The following is a 17,437-nucleotide window of genomic DNA, read 5'->3' as shown; positions in this document are numbered from 1 at the left end:
CCCTGAGAGTGGAGGACTGCAACTACTGTAGCCATGACCTTGGTGAAAACCCTTGGGGCTGTCGCCAGGCCGAACGGCAGTGCCGCGAACTGAAGGTGTTCGTCTCCTATGGCGAAGCGCAAGAAGCGCTGATGCTCTGGAGCAATTGGTACGTAGAGATAAGCATCCTTGATATCGATTGATGCTAGGAAATCTCCTTGGGACATTGAGGCGATGACGGAGCGGAGGGATTCCATCCGGAACCGCCTGGTCCTTACGTGTTTGTTGAGCAGTTTTAGGTCCAAAACAGGACGGAAGGACCCGTCCTTCTTTGGAACCACAAACAGGTTGGAGTAGAAACCGTGACCCTGTTGCTGAAGAGGAACCGGGACCACCACTCCTTCTGCCTTCAGAATGCCCACCGCCTGCAGAAGAGCCTCGGCTCGCTCGGGAGGCGGAGATGTTCTGAAGAATCGAGTCGGAGGACGAGAGCTGAACTCTATCCTGTAACCGTGAGACAAAATGTCTCTCACCCAACGGTCTTTTACTTGTGGCAGCCAGGTGTCGCAAAAGCGGGAGAGCCTGCCACCGACCGAGGATGCGGTGTGAGGAGGCCGAAAGTCATGAGGAAGCCGCCTTAGAAGCGGCACCTCCGGCGGTCTTTTTAGGTCGTGATTTAGACCGCCATGCGTCGGAGTTCCTCTGATCCTTCTGAGGCCTTTTGGACGAGGAGAATTGGGACCTGCCCGCGCCCCGAAAGGACCGAAACCTCGACTGCCCTCTCCTCTGTTGGGGTATGTTCGGTTTGGGCTGGGGTAAGGATGTATCCTTTCCCTTAGATTGTTTGATAATTTCATCCAAACGCTCGCCAAACAATCTGTCGCCAGAAATTGGCAAACTGGTTAAGCGCTTTTTGGAAGCAGAATCTGCCTTCCATTCCCGTAGCCACAAGGCCCTGCGGAGTACCACCGAATTGGCGGCTGCCACCGCCGTACGGCTCGCAGAGTCCAGGACAGCATTAATAGCGTAAGACGCAAATGCCGAGGTCTGAGTGGTAATGGACGCCACTTGTGGCGCAGACGTGCATGTGGCTGCTTCAATTTGCGCTTGACCTGCTGAGATAGCTTGTAGAACCCATACGGCTGCGAATGCTGGGGCAAAAGAAGCGCCGATCGCTTCATAGATGGATTTCAACCAGAGCTCCATCTGCCTGTCAGTGGCATCTTTGAGTGAAGCCCCATCTTCCACTGCAAGTATGGATCTAGCCGCCAGTCTGGAGATTGGAGGATCCACTTTGGGACACTGAGTCCAACCTTTAACCACGTCAGGTGGAAAGGGATAACGTGTATCCTTAAGGCGCTTAGAAAAACGCTTATCTGGACAAGCATGATGATTCTGTACTGCCTCTCTGAAATCAGAGTGGTCCAGAAACATACTCGGTGTACGCTTGGGGAACCTGAACCGGAATTTCTCCTGCTGAGAAGCCGACTCCTCTGATGGAGGGACTGAGGGAGAAATATCCAGCATTTGATTGATGGATGCAATAAGATCGTTCACTATGGCGTCCCCGTCTGGAGTATTAAGATTGAGGGCGCCCTCAGGATCAGAATCCTGATCAGCTACCTCCGCTTCATCAACCCGAGATTCCCCTCGCTGAGACCCTGAACAATATGATGATGTCGAGGGAAAATCTAAGCGAGCTCGCTTAGTCGGTCTGGGGCTGGGGTCTGTGTCAGAACCCTCAGCCTGGGATCTATGAGATACCCCGGGAGGACATTGTTGGTCCAACTGAGGGGGGCCAGGGAACAAAGATTCAACAGAGTCCCTGTGCTGAGATACCGGCCTGTACTGCAAGGCTTCTAGTATCTTAGCCATAGTCTCAGAGAGTTTTGCAAACTCTGTCCCCGTCACCTGGACATTGTCAGCAGGTGGCTCCCCCTGGGCCCCTCTTAGCAGAGGCTCTGGCTGAGCAAGTGTCACAGGGCCCGAGCACTGTATACAATGAGGGTCAGTGGAACCTGCCGGAAGCGGGGTCGTACATGCGGCGCAGGCAGCATAATATGCCTGTGTTTTGGCACCCCTGCCTTTTGTGGACGCCATGCTATTATCTTCCCTGAACAACACAATAGGGTATATAGCCAGAAATCAACTGTGCACCATGCAGTGTAAAGTATATACCATAAACATATACAGTATAGTTGCACTACTGCACAATGGGGCTAGCACCACAGGTGCTGCTTACCACCCGCTTCAAGCGGTTGTGAGGCCCCCCAAGTCCCTGCCTGGGTCTCCCAGACTTTGTCCCCCTCTGCTGCGTCCGAGGAGCTGACAGGAATGGCTGTCGGCGTCCTGAGGAGAGGAGGGAGTCGTGGGCGTGGCCGAGAAAGTGCGGGAACTGGAGCCGCACTGTGCACAGTGAGAGGGGTGGAGTATGCAAAACATGCTCCAGCCCTCAGTGCTGCTCGTTCTGTGCAGCTTCCCGCCCTTCCCCTGCCTGTCAGGGCTGAGGGCGGGAGGAAAAGGAAACTAGGCCGCAAAAAGCCGGGGACTCGAGTAATAAGCGCGGCCGCCGTATATGCGCGGCCAGCGCGGAAGTCCCCGGCGAACTACAAGTCCCAGCCGCGCCGCAGTGTTTCCGTGGCAGCGGCGGTCAGCGCGGCAGTCCTTATACATAAAACACACTCAGCAACGCTGAGTGTGTAATGGCACATTTTAACCCGGTCAGCGCCGCGGTCTCCGGTGCACTAGCACACCCAGCAAAGCTGTAGTGTTGCTGTGCGCCGGTCCCCACAGGGATACAGAGTACCTCCACGTAGCAGGGCCATGTCCCTGAACGGTACCCGGCTCCTATCCAGCAGGCTCCACAGGAGTTGTGGATGAAGCACGGTCTCAGTGCCTGGAGACCGATAGGATCCCACTTCACCCAGAGCCCTGAGGGGGATGGGGAAGGAAAACAGCATGTGGGCTCCAGCCTCCGTACCCGCAATGGATACCTCAACCTTAACAACACCGCCGACAAAAGTGGGGTGAGAAGGGAGCATGCTGGGGGCCCTATATGGGCCCACTTTTCTTCCATCCGACATAGTCAGCAGCTGCTGCTGACCAATCTGTGGAGCTGTGCGTGCATGTCTGCCTCCTTCGCACAAAGCAAAAAACTGGGGAGCCCGTGGGAGCACGGGGAGTGTATAGGCAGAAGGGGAGGGGCTTTACACTTTTAGTGTAATACTTTGTGCGGCCTCCGGAGGCATAGCCTATACACCCAATGGTCTGGGTCTCCCAATGGAGCGACAAAGAAATAAATAAATAAATAAAATTAAATGAAATAAAAAAAAATAAATAAAAATCCTCTGTATGATTCACCACTGGAACATTATAATACATATTCAGCTTCTTCCCCATTAGAGGGGGGAAAAAAAATCCATGTCGCACAACGTGGGGCTCGAACCCACGACCCTGAGATTAAGAGTCTCATGCTCTACCGACTGAGCTAGCCGGGCTGGTGGCTACTTACAGCACACGCAAGTCCAGTCAGGGCTGCGCTGGACTGCGAAAGAGCCAGTGCTGAGTGTGCAGATCTCTCTGGGATCAGGTCACAGCGGTATTTTTGTATCATAGGATCAAAGGGCACTGGTGGTTATTTTTTTTTTTTATTTTTGTGGTGGGGGAGGGGGGGCAGCAGTGGATGAGCTCCAAAATATCCTCCTCAAAAACTTATATAAGTTTTTGAGGAGGATATTTTGGAGCTCATCCACTGCTGCCCCCCCCTCCCCCACCACAAGAAAAAAATAAAAAAAAAATTATTATATTATAATTATATATATATATATATATATATATATATATATATAAAATTTATTTTTATTATTATTTTTTTCTAAATAATGTGACTGGTGATAAAAGGTGCACGTCCCATCCTTAAAGCAGATCCTGATGAATCCCCCTTACCAAACTAAGTGCCGTCCAATCAAAAAGTTGCAAGACAGTTCTTCAGAAAAAGAAAAACTCACCCCCCTAGGGAGCATTTCCTAAAGTGGTTTCCACTTGAAAAACTCTATGTAAGGCTATGTGCACACGTTGCAGATTTGGTGCAGAAATTTTCTGCATTCTGCATGAAATCTGCACCTTCTGGGTGAAAAACGCACCACAAAATGCATGTTTTTTTTTTATCATGCATTTATTTTAATTAAGTCAATGTGTTTATGGTGTGTTCTTCTTCATAAAGTCAATGGGTGGAAGGGCTAAAAAAAAAAAAAATGCAGGAAAAAAAACACAACAACAATTGACACGTTGCAGATTATTTTCTGCACCAAATTTGCAAGGAAAAAATAAGCAACGTGCGCACAGGACTTCAGAGTTCTCACTGACTTTGCTAGCTGCAGGATAGGCATGCAGATTTTGGTGAAGCTTTCTCAAAAAACGCATCAACAAACTGTATCAAAAGATAGGCATGCAGATTTGCGCCAAAATTTGCACCAAATCTGCATTAAAAACGCATTGTGTGCACAAAGACTAAAAGTTGTTTTTTGGGTCCCCCCCGAGGCATTCTAAAACATTCTCTTCAGACTGCACCTTCTTGAATACTATGGATCTGGCAAGTGTGTATTAGGAGTGGAGAGGAAGAGGAAGAAAAACAGCTTTTACATCAGGTAAAGTAGTAAGGCTGCTTTCACACTACGTTTTTTTAACATGCGTCATGAACGTTTTTTTGCTGTAAAAGCAGATCCTGCTTTTACAGCAAAAAAAACGCATGCAAACGCATGTGTTATTTTGCAGGATCCTGTCACTTTAAGTTTATGGGCGGGCATTGGAGTCATGTGATCGGGAGTCAGTGGAACTGAACGTGATGGACTGGGAGCCGGCTTCTGACAGCTGCAGAGGCTCGTAACCAAGGTAAACATCGGGTAACTTGCTTGGATACCCGATATTTACGTTGGTTACGAGCATCCGCAGCTGCTAGGAGCCGGGCTCCCTGCACACGTAACCAACGTAAACATCGGGTAACTAAGAGAAGCGCTTTCCTTGGTTACCCGATTTTTATCTTGGTTACGAGTGTCCGCAGCTCTCAGGCGGGGGAGAAGGAGAGGGGGAGAAGGAGGGGGTGAGAGAGGAGAGGGAGAGGTAGAGGGAGTAGAGGGAGGAGAGGGAGGGGGCGAGAGGGAGGGGGCGAGAGGGAGGGGGCGAGAGGGAGGGGGCGAGAGGGAGGGGGCGAGAGGGAGGGGGCGAGAGGGAGGGGGCGAGAGGGAGGGGGCGAGAGGGAGGGGGCGAGAGGGAGGGGGCGAGAGGGAGGGGGCGAGAGGGAGGGGGCGAGAGGGAGGGAAGGGGAGAGGGAGGGAAGGGGAGAGGGAGGGAAGGGGAGAGAGGGACTGATCACCCGAGGCTGGTTTCTGGGCATGCTCAGTAGAGCAAGCAGGATCCTGTCTATCAGCATGCCAGCGTTCACATGCGTTTGCGTGCAGTATAGTCAGGATCCAGCGATTTGCAGTATTTGGACGCAGCTCAAAAACGCTACAAGTAGCGTTTTGAAAAATGTTAAAAAACTGCAGGTCGCTGGATCCTCACTATAACGCACGCAAACGCAGGTGAACGCATGTTGACGCAAGTCCATTGCAAATGCATTGAAATGAAAACGCATTTGCACTGGATCCGTTTTTGCGTTAAAAAAAACGTTCAGGACGCATGTTAAAAAAAACGTAGTGTGAAAGCAGTCTAAATAAATAAATGGCAGTTATGGCTGGCAACAATATTTTAGGAGGGACACTAAAGGTGACACTTTTTTAAAAATATAATGTATAGCTATGCTTTTTTGTGAGGTCTAAAATACCTAAAATATAATTTTTCACTTTGGCCAGTAGGGTTCAGTGGAGAGGGCAGATTATTGGGATGTTTTAGGGTGGGGAATGGGACGATGTTCGAAAAAACAAGCTTGATTTACAGCCAGCACTGAATCCTAACAACTTCTTCAGATCAATAAAAAGAGAATTTTGTTTACTTACCGTAAATTCTTTTTCTTATAGTTCCGACATGGGAGACCCAGACCATGGGTGTATAGCTTCTGCCTCCGGAGGACACACAAAGTACTACACTCAAACGTGTAGCTCCTCCCTCCGGGCTATATACACCCCCTGGATGACAATCTAACCAGTTCAGTGCAAAAGCTGAAGGAGGACATCCACCCATAAGTAGAGATAGAGTAAAACTCGGAAAGACCGGAACTCTGTCTACTAACAACAGCCGGTGAAACACACGGAACAAAAAAACTGCCAACAGGCAACAGGGAGGGTGCTGGGTCTCCCATGTCGGAACTATAAGAAAAAGAATTTACGGTAAGTAAACAAAATTCTCTTTTTCTTCATCGTTCCTTATGGGAGACCCAGACCATGGGACGTTCCAAAGCAGTCCATGGGTGGGGAAATAAACCAAACTGAGAAGTAGGCAAAACCTAACTTCACAAATGGGCGACAGCCGCCTGAAGAATGCATCTGCCCAAGCTCGCATCTGCCGAAGCATGAGCATGCACTTGGTAGTGCTTCGAAAAAGTGTGCAGACTGGACAACGTGGCAGCCTGACAAACCTGCTGAGCCGTAGCCTGGTGCCTGAAAGCCCAGGAGGCACCGACAGCTCTGGTTGAGTGCGCCTTAATCCCTGGCGGAGGAGGCACCTGAGAACACTGGTAGGCATCGGTGATAGCCGACCTGATCCAACGAGCTAGGGTCGGTTTAGAAGCAGCGAGACCGTTGCGCTGACCAGTGGTTAGCACAAAAAGTGAGGTGCACCGCCTAAAAACGGCGGTGCGTGACACATAGATTCGGAGCGCCCGCACCAAATCTAAGGAATGCAACGCCTTCTCAAAGCGATGCACAGGGGCCGGACAAAGAGAAGGCAATGAAATGTCCTGGTTAAGGTGGAAAGGAGACACCACCTTAGGAAGAAAGTCCGGAGTCGGACGAAGAACCACCTTGTCTTGGTGAAACACCAAAAAGGGGGATTCCGAAGAGAGCGCAGCCAAATCAGAAACTCTCCTGAGAGAAGTTATGGCTACTAGAAAAACAACTTTCTGTGAAAGTCTAAACAAAGGAACCTCCCTGAGAGGCTCAAAGGGGGGTTTCTGTAAGGCCGTGAGGACCAGATTAAGGTCCCAGGGATCCAAGGGCCGCCGGTAAGGAGGAATGATGTGAGATGCGCCCTGCATGAAGGTGCGCACCTGAGCCAGTCGGGCGATACGCCGCTGGAACAATACCGACAGAGCCGACACCTGTCCCTTGAGGGAATTGAGGGACAGTCCTAGCTGTAGACCGGACTGTAGAAAAGACAGGATGGTCGGCAAGGAGAACGGCCAAGGAGCATGGTCGGAAGAGCGACACCAGGACAGGAAAATCCTCCAAGTCCTGTGGTAAATCTTGGCCGAGGAAGACTTCCGAGCCTGAGTCATGGTGGAGATGACCTCAGAGGGAATGCCTGAAGCCGTCAGGATCCAGGACTCAAGAGCCACGCCGTCAATCTGAGAGCCGCAGAATTCTGGCGGAAGAACGGACCTTGAGAGAGAAGGTCTGGGCGGTCCGGGAGGTGCCACGGCACCCCTACGGACAGACGGAGCAGGTCTGGGTACCAAGCTCGCCTGGGCCAGTCCGGAGCAATGATTATGACTCGACGGCCCTCCATTCCGATCTTGCGCAGAACCCTGGGCAAGAGAGCTAGAGGGGGAAACACATAGGCCAGACGGAACTGAGACCAATCTTGAACCAGTGCGTCCGCTGCGAAGGCCTGAGGATCGTGGGAGCGAGCCATGTAAACCGGAACCTTGTTGTTGTGCCGGGATGCCATTAGATCCACTTCCGGAGTGCCCCACTTGCGGCAGATTGATCTGAACACTGACGGATGCAGGGCCCACTCGCCGCTGTCCACGGTTTGACGGCTGAGATAATCGGCCTCCCAGTTTTCCACGCCTGGGATGTGGACTGCAGATATGGTGGACTTGGAGTCCTCCATCCACTGGAGGATTCGTTGAACCTCCAACATCGCCAGACGGCTGTGAGTCCCGCCCTGGTGATTGATGTAGGCAACCGCTGTCGCGTTGTCCGACTGAACTCGAATGTGCCTGCCCGCCAACAGGTGGTGAAAGGCTAGGAGAGCTAGAAACACAGCTCTGATCTCCAGCACATTGATCGAGAGGGCTGATTCGGACGGAGTCCAAGTGCCCTGTGCTCGGTGATGGAGAAATACTGCTCCCCAACCGGAGAGGCTGGCATCCGTGGTGAGGATCACCCAGGACGGAGTCAGGAAGGAGCGTGCCTGAGACAGAGAGAGGGGCCGAAGCCACCACTGAAGGGAGCTCCTGGTCTGTGACGACAGAACCACCAGCCTGTGCAAGGAAGAGATCCGCTTGTCCCAACAGCGGAGAATGTCCAGCTGCAGGGGACGCAGATGGAACTGGGCAAAGGGAACCGCTTCCATTGATGCCACCATCTGACCTAGCACCTGCATGAGGTGTCTGATGGAATGACGGCGGTGCCTCAGCAGAGAGCGCACCGCCAGACGAAGGGACTGCTGTTTGACTAAGGGCAACTTGACAAGTGCCGGCAGAGTCTCGAATTGCATCCCTAGGTAAAGAAGCACCTGGGTCGGGGTCAGAGTTGACTTGGGCAGGTTGACAAGCCACCCGAACTGAACGAGCGTGGCGAGCGTGAGTGAGACACTCCGCTGGCAGTCTGCACTGGATGAGGCCTTGACTAGAAGGTCGTCCAGGTAAGGAATCACTGCCAACCCCTGGAGGTGCAGAACCGCAACCACTGCTGCCATGACCTTGGTGAATACTCGAGGGGCCGTGGCTAAGCCGAAGGGGAGAGCCACGAATTGGAAATGTTCCTCTCCGATTGCAAAGCGTAGCCAACACTGGTGTGAAACCGCAATAGGCACATGCAGGTAGGCATCTCTGATGTCGATGGATGCCAGAAAATCTCCTTGGGTCATTGAGGCAATGACCGATCTCAGAGATTCCATGCGAAAGTGCCGCACCTGAACATGCTTGTTGAGAAGCTTGAGATCCAGGATGGGCCGGAAGGAACCGTCCTTCTTGGGAACTAGAAAGAGGTTTGAGTAGAAACCGCTGAACCGTTCCCGGGCGGGAACCGGAACAATTACACCGTTGGCCTGCAGGGATGCCACGGCCTGAGAGTAGGCGGCGGCTTTGGAGCAGGGGGGGGTGGACAGAAAAAATCTGTTTGGCGGGCTGAAAGAAAATTCTATCCTGTAGCCGTGGGAGATGATATCTCGCACCCACTGATCGGAGACGTGTTGAAACCACACGTCGCCAAAGTGGGAGAGCCTGCCACCGACCAAGGACGTTGCTGGCACAGCCAGATAGTCAAGAGGAGGCTGCCTTAGTGGCAGCGGCTCCTCCGGTCTTTTGAGGACGCGGCTTCGCGCGCCAGTTGGGTTTACGATCCTTGGCTGCGGTAGTGGACGAGGGCGAGGGCTTAGAGGATGACCAGTTAGAGGAACGAAAGGAACGAAACCTCGATTGGTTCCTGCCCTGGACAGGTTTTCTGGTTTTAGTTTGTGGCAAGGAAGTACTCTTCCCGCCAGTAGCTTCCTTAATTATTTCATCCAGTTGTTCACCAAACAGCCGGGACCCAGCAAAAGGGAGACCCGCAAGGTACTTCTTAGAGGAAGCGTCTGCTTTCCACTCTCGAAGCCACAAGATCCTGCGGATCGCGAGGGAGTTAGCGGAGGCCACCGCCGTGCGGTGAGAAGCCTCCAGGATGGCAGACATGGCGTAGGATGAAAAAGCCGAAGCTTGAGAAGTTAAGGCATCCATCTCAGGCATAGAGTCCCTGGTGAGGGAATGTATCTCTGCCAGAGAGGCAGAGACTGCCTTAAGAGCCCACACTGCCGCAAAAGACGGGGAGAACGAGGCTCCTGCCGCCTCATATACAGACTTGGCCAGAAGGTCAACCTGGCGGTCAGTGGGATCCTTAAGAGAAGTGCCATCAGCCACAGCTACGACTGTGCGGGCTGAGATTCTGGACACTGGAGGGTCTACCTTTGGAGACTGGGCCCATTCCTTAACCACCTCTGGTGGAAAAGGAAAACGGTCATCAGAACTACGCTTCGGAAAACGTTTGGTCAGGACAGGCCCTGGGCTTGGTAACAGTGGTCCGAAAACTGGAGTAGTTAAAAAACATACTCTTAGCTCTCTTAGGTGAGGTAAACTGGTGTATCTCTACCAGAGAGGCTTGTTCCTCTGACTCTGGTGGATTGAGGTTCAGTACGGAGTTAATGGATGCAATCAAGTCACTAACATCCGCATCACCCTCAGACACGTCAATGGGGTACATAGAGGCAGCGTCTGAGCCCACAGTAAACGAATCCTCCTCGCCCTGCACCTCGGCTCGTGAATCAGAGCCGTGGGACGAGGAAGGAGAAGGGTCCCTGCGTCTCCGTTTAGGGGGACGTGGTCCTAGGACATGCTCTGAGAGCTCTGCAGAACTCGGAGCAGCAGAGGCACCCTGAGAAGAGGGCTGATGCATGGTCAGCAGTGTCCGGGACAGCTGCCCCATGGAGTCGGCAAAGAAGGGAATTTTGTTACTTACCGTAAATTCCTTTTCTTCTAGCTCCTATTGGGAGACCCAGACGATTGGGTGTATAGCACTGCCTCCGGAGGCCACACAAAGCATTACACTAAAAAGTGTAAGGCCCCTCCCCTTCTGGCTATACACCCCCAGTGGGATCACTGGCTCACCAGTTTTAGTGCAAAAGCAAGAAGGAGGAAAGCCAAGAACTGGTTTAAACAAATTCACTCCGAAGTAACGTCGGAGAACTGAAAACCGTTCAACATGAACAACATGTGTACCCGAAAAACAACCAAAAATCCCGAAGGACAACAGGGCGGGTGCTGGGTCTCCCAATAGGAGCTAGAAGAAAAGGAATTTACGGTAAGTAACAAAATTCCCTTCTTCTTCGGCGCTCCATTGGGAGACCCAGACGATTGGGACGTCCAAAAGCTGTCCCTGGGTGGGTAAAGAATACCTCATGTTAGAGCTGCGAAGACAGCCCTCCCCTACGGGGAGGCAACTGCCGCCTGCAGGACTCTTCTACCTAGGCTGGCGTCCGCCGAAGCATAGGTATGCACCTGATAATGTTTGGTGAAAGTGTGCAGACTCGACCATGTAGCTGCCTGGCACACCTGTTGAGCCGTAGCCTGGTGTCGCAATGCCCAGGACGCACCCACGGCTCTTGTAGAATGGGCCTTCAGCCCTGATGGAACCGGAAGCCCAGCAGAACGGTAGGCTTCAAGAATTGGTTCTTTGATCCATCGAGCCAGGGTGGCCTTAGAAGCCTGCGACCCTTTGCGCTTACCAGCGACAAGGACAAAGAGTGCATCCGAACGGCGCAGGGGCGCCGTGCGGGAAATGTAGATTCTGAGTGCTCTCACCAGATCTAACAAATGTAAATCCTTCTCATACCGATGAACTGCATGAGGACAAAAAGAAGGCAAAGAGATATCCTGATTAAGATGAAAAGAGGATACCACCTTCGGGAGAAACTCCTGAATGGGGCGCAGCACTACCTTGTCCTGGTGGAAGACCAGGAAGGGAGCCTTGGATGACAGCGCTGCTAGCTCAGACACTCTCCGAAGAGAGGTGATCGCTACCAGAAAGGCCACTTTCTGTGATAGTCTAGAAAGTGAAACCTCCCTCAGAGGCTCGAAGGGCGGCTTCTGGAGGGCAACTAGTACCCTGTTCAGATCCCATGGATCTAACGGCCGCTTGTACGGGGGTACGATATGACAAACCCCCTGCAGGAACGTGCGTACCTTAGGAAGTCGTGCTAGACGCTTCTGAAAAAAGACGGATAGCGCCGAAACTTGCCCTTTAAGGGAGCCGAGCGACAAACCTTTTTCCAACCCAGATTGCAGGAAAGAAAGAAAGGTAGGCAATGCAAATGGCCAGGGAGACACTCCCTGAGCAGAGCACCAGGATAAGAATATCCTCCACGTTCTGTGGTAGATCTTAGCGGACGTGGGCTTCCTAGCCTGTCTCATGGTGGCAACGACCCCTTTGGATAATCCTGAAGACGCTAGGATCCAGGACTCAATGGCCACACAGTCAGGTTCAGGGCCGTAGAATTCCGATGGAAAAACGGCCCTTGGGACAGTAAGTCTGGTCGGTCTGGTAGTGCCCACGGTTGGCCGACCGTGAGATGCCACAGATCCGGATACCACGCCCTCCTCGGCCAGTCTGGAGCGACGAGTATGACGCGGCTGCAGTCGGATCTGATCTTGCGTAGCACTCTGGGCAGGAGTGCCAGAGGTGGAAACACATAAGGGAGCTGGAACTGCGACCAATCTTGCACTAAGGCGTCTGCCGCCAGAGCTCTTTGATCGCGAGACCGTGCCATGAAGGTTGGGACCTTGTTGTTGTGCCGGGACGCCATTAGGTCGACGTCCGGCGTTCCCCAGCGGCGACAGATTTCCTGAAACACGTCCGGGTGAAGGGACCATTCCCCTGCGTCCATGCCCTGGCGACTGAGGAAGTCTGCTTCCCAGTTTTCCACGCCGGGGATGTGAACTGCGGATATGGTGGAGGCCGTGGCTTCCACCCACATCAGAATCCGCCGGACTTCCTGGAAGGCTTGCCGACTGCGTGTCCCCCCTTGGTGGTTGATGTATGCCACCGCTGTGGAGTTGTCCGACTGAATTCGGATCTGCCTTCCTTCCAGCCACTGCTGGAAGGCTAGTAGGGCAAGATACACTGCTCTGATTTCCAGAACATTGATCTGAAGGGTGGACTCCTGCTGAGTCCACGTACCCTGAGCCCTGTGGTGGAGAAAAACTGCTCCCCACCCTGACAGACTCGCGTCTGTCGTGACCACCGCCCAGGACGGTGGTAGGAAGGATCTTCCCTGTGATAATGAGGTGGGAAGAAGCCACCACTGCAGAGAGTCTTTGGCCGTCTGGGAAAGGGAGACTTTCCTGTCCAGGGATGTTGACTTCCCGTCCCATTGGCGGAGAATGTCCCATTGAAGTGGGCGCAGATGAAACTGCGCAAACGGAACCGCCTCCATTACCGCCACCATCTTCCCGAGGAAGTGCATGAGGCGTCTTAAGGAGTGCGACTGACTTTGAAGGAGAGCCTGCACCCCAGTCTGTAGTGACCGCTGCTTGTCCAGCGGAAGCTTCACTATCGCTGAGAGAGTATGAAACTCCATGCCAAGATACGTTAGTGATTGGGTCGGTGACAGATTTGACTTTGAGAAGTTGATGATCCACCCGAACGTCTGGAGAGTCTCCAGTGCAACATTCAGGCTGAGTTGGCATGCCTCTTGAGAGGGTGCCTTGACAAGTAGATCGTCCAAGTAAGGGATCACAGAGTGTCCCTGAGAGTGCAAGACTGCTACCACTGCCGCCATGACCTTGGTGAACACCCGTGGGGCTGTCGCCAGACCAAATGGCAGAGCTACGAACTGAAGATGGTCGTCTCCTATCACGAAGCGTAGAAAGCGTTGGTGCTCTGTAGCAATCGGCACGTGGAGATAAGCATCTTTGATGTCTATTGATGCTAGGAAATCTCCTTGAGACATTGAGGCAATGACTGAGCGGAGGGATTCCATCCGGAACCGCCTGGCGTTCACATGCTTGTTGAGCAGTTTTAGGTCCAGAACAGGACGGAATGAGCCGTCCTTTTTTGGCACCACAAAGAGATTGGAGTAAAAACCTTGTCCTTGTTCCCGAAGGGGAACAGGGACCACCACTCCTTCTGCTCTTAGAGAGCCCACCGCCTGCAGAAGGGCGTCTGCTCGGTCGGGATGTGGGGAGGTTCTGAAGAACCGAGGCGGAGGACGAGAACTGAACTCTATCCTGTACCCGTGAGACAAAATGTCTGTTACCCACCGGTCTTTGACCTGTGGCAGCCAAATGTCGCAAAAGCGGGAGAGCCTGCCACCGACCGAGGATGCGGAGGGAGGCGGCCGAAAGTCATGAGGCAGCCGGCTTGGAAGCGGTACCTCCGGTTGCTTTCTTGGGGCGTGAGTGAGCCCGCCAGGAATCAGAGCTCCTTTGCTCTTTCTGAGTCCCTTTGGACGAGGAGAATTGGGGCTTGCCCGAGCCTCGAAAGGACCGAAACTTTGACTGCCACTTCCTCTGTTGAGGTTTGCTTGATCTGGGCTGGGGTAAGGAAGAGTCCTTACCTTTGGACTGTTTAATGATTTCCGCCAATTGCTCACCAAACAGTCTGTCTCCAGACAATGGCAAGCTGGTTAAACATTTTTTAGAAGCAGAATCTGCTTTCCATTCTTTTAACCACAAGGCTCTGCGCAAAACTACAGAGTTGGCGGATGCCATTGAGGTACGGCTCGTAGAGTCCAGTACCGCATTGATAGCGTAGGTCGCAAACGCGGACATTTGCGTAGTTAAGGACGCCACTTGCGGCACTGCTGGACGTATGAAAGAGTCCACCTGTGCCAGACCAGCTGAAATAGCTTGGAGCGCCCACACAGCCGCGAATGCTGGAGCAAACGACGCGCCAATAGCTTCATAGACAGATTTCAACCAAAGGTCCATCTGCCTGTCATTAGCATCTTTAAGTGAAGCCCCATCCTCCACTGCAACTATGGATCTAGCTGCAAGCCTGGATATTGGAGGGTCCACTTTTGGACACTGGGTCCAGCGTTTGACCACGTCAGGGGGAAAGGGATAACGTGTATCCTTAAGGCGTTTGGAAAAACGCTTGTCCGGATAAGCCTGGTGTTTCTGGATTGATGCTCTGAAGTCAGAGTGGTCCAGAAAAGTACTAAATTTACGCTTGGGATACAGGAAATGGAATTTCTCCTGCTGGGCAGCTGCCTCCTCTGCTGAAGGGGCTGGGGGAGAAATATCCAACAGCCTATTGATGGCCGCTATAAGGTCATTTACCATGGCGTCACCATCTGGCGTATCCAAATTGAGTGCGGTGTCAGGGCTAGACTCCTGATCACCCACCTCTGTCTCATCACATAGAGACCCATCTCTCTGAGACCCTGACCCGCGTGATGACGTGGAGGGTCTCTCCCAGCGAGCTCGCTTAGGCGGGCTGGGACTGTCATCGGAGTCGGAGCCCTCAGCCTGTGATGCCTGGGACCCCCTTGAAGTACGGATTAGTTCCAACTGAGGGGGACCGGGGAACATAGACACAGCCGTGTCCATGGTCTGAGCAACTGGCCTGGACTGCAAGGTCTCCAGGATTTTTGTCATAGTCACAGACATTTTATCAGCAAAGACTGCAAATTCTGTCCCCGTCACCGGGGCAGGGTTCACAGGCGTCTCTGCCTGGGCTACCACCACAATAGGCTCTGGCTGACGAAGTGCCACTGGGACTGAACATTGCACACAATGAGAGTCGTTGGAGCCTGCTGGTAGATTAGCCCCACATGCTGTACAAGCAGTGTATACAGCCCGTGCCTTGGCACCCTTGCGTTTTGTGGATGACATGTTGTTGTCTCCTCAGAGCAAGATAGGGTATACAGCCAAGAAGCGACCGTACAGTGCAGTATATATAGATATATATATCTGGTACAGGAAAAAGTACACCAATACAACACTGTGGCACAAGTGGGGCCAGCACTAAGTGCTGCTTACCGCCCGCTAAACGCGGGTGTGTGGTCGCCAGAAATCCCTAGTCTGGGTCTCCCATAGCCTGTGTCCGTCCTCCAGCCAGACTGCATGCAGGAATGGCTGCCGGCGTCCTGTGGAGGGGGGGGGGTGGGCCCTGGGCGTGCTCAGACCAAAAGCGGGAAAACTGCGTCCCACTGTGCCTAGTGAGAGGGCTGGAGCATGTAAATAAGGCTCCAGCCCTCGGCGCTGACGATTGCACAGCGTCTGTCCCATTCCCTGATTGACAGGGAGGGGGCGGGAACGAAGCGGAGCTAGGCCGCAAAAGCCGGGGACTAGATTTATAAGCGCCGCCGCCGTAAAAGCGCGGTCGGCGCTAAGTCCCCGGCGCACTACAAGACCCAGCCGCGCCGCCGCTCCGAGAGTGGCCGGCGCGGTAGTTCCCAGTACATGAAGTCGCACAGCTAAGCTGCTGTGACTCAAACCCCAGCGTGCAGCGCTACTGTCCCCGGCGCACTAACACACCCAGCAAGTCTGGCGTGTGCGTGCCTGTCTGTACGGGGACACAGAGTACCTGAAAGTTGCAGGGCCTTGTCCCTGAACGGTACCCAGCTCCGTATCCAGCAGGTTCAATGGGTCTGTGGATGGAGCCCGGCCTCAGGGCTTGGGGGCCGGTAAGATCCCACTTCCTCAGAGCCCCTCAGGGGGATGGGGAAGGAAAGCAGCATGTGGGCTCCAGCCTCCGTACCCGCAATGGGTACCTCAACCTTACAAACCACAAGTGGGGTAAGAAGGGAGCATGCTGGGGGCCCTATATGGGCCCTCTTTTCTTCCATCCGACATAGTCAGCAGCTACTGCTGACTAAACAGTGGAGCTATGCGTGGATGTCTGACCTCCTTCGCACAAAGCAGAAAACTGGTGAGCCAGTGATCCCACTGGGGGTGTATAGCCAGAAGGGGAGGGGCCTTACACTTTTTAGTGTAATGCTTTGTGTGGCCTCCGGAGGCAGTGCTATACACCCAATCGTCTGGGTCTCCCAATGGAGCGCCGAAGAAAGACTGGGAAATAGCTTGGGAAAAGGATGCTACCCAAGCCGGGGGTTCAGCCACCGGGGCCGGAGCAGCCGGAGGGACCCCTGAGGAGGCTCCAGGCTGAGACACAACCATGTTAGCACAGGCATCACAATGTGGGTATGTGCTTGGCTCTGGCAGAATGCGCTTACATGCAGTGCATATAGCGTACATGTTTGCAGCCTTGCTCCGGGTGACAGACATGCTGCTGAGGTGGAAGCTCTGCAGTAAGAATACATTCGTATAGAATGTCCTGAGAGTATATAATAAAGCCCACAACCAGAGGTTGTGGCTTACCAGACCGCTCTCTGTGTGCCCTCCGGATTCCACAGCTCGGACCCCCAGTAAAGCGTCAGCCTTCCAAGAAAGCAGCAGATTCAGCAGCCAGCGCCGATCAGTGTGATAAACGCTGAGAAAATGGCGCTGGGAGGAGGAGGGGGGGCGGAGATTAGCCCAAGAGCGGGAAACCGGAGGGCTAAGGAGAGATGCAGGGGAGGGAAACATCTCCTCAGAGAGGAGTGTCCTCCCCTCTGCTGGATGGCCGGTGGGCGGCGCCACTCTATTCCCCTGCATGAATGACATGCAGAGGAAGATGAAACCGAAACTAGGCCCAAACAGAAGCCGGGGCCTAGATTTTAACATGCGCCTTCGGCGCGGTTCTCAGGGGAAACCCCCAGAACCGGCCGGAATTTACAGTAAACATAAAAAACATACTTTCTCCCTAATAAAAGTACCCGGGACCCCTGAAAAACGTCTCAATACTTAGCTTTTGAGACGCAGGGCCAGTCCCTGAGGGGGGTTAAA

General features: G+C 53.2%; 1 protein-coding gene and 1 non-coding gene across 2 annotated transcripts in view; both read right to left on the bottom strand.

Annotated features, from left to right (window-relative positions):
* Positions 1-17,437, bottom strand: part of ATP13A1 (ATPase 13A1) — a 186,602-nt gene that overhangs the window by 125,993 nt on the left and 43,172 nt on the right. The gene's annotated exons all lie outside the window — the stretch shown is intronic.
* TRNAK-CUU (transfer RNA lysine (anticodon CUU)) lies at positions 3,404-3,476 on the bottom strand. The gene has a single exon. It is a non-coding gene; the product is annotated as a tRNA-Lys (tRNA).

The sequence above is a fragment of the Anomaloglossus baeobatrachus genome, chromosome 4 (assembly GCF_048569485.1).
Source record: "Anomaloglossus baeobatrachus isolate aAnoBae1 chromosome 4, aAnoBae1.hap1, whole genome shotgun sequence".
In the NCBI taxonomy this organism is placed as follows: domain Eukaryota; kingdom Metazoa; phylum Chordata; class Amphibia; order Anura; family Aromobatidae; genus Anomaloglossus; species Anomaloglossus baeobatrachus.
This window is presented reverse-complemented; position numbering and strand designations above follow the sequence as displayed.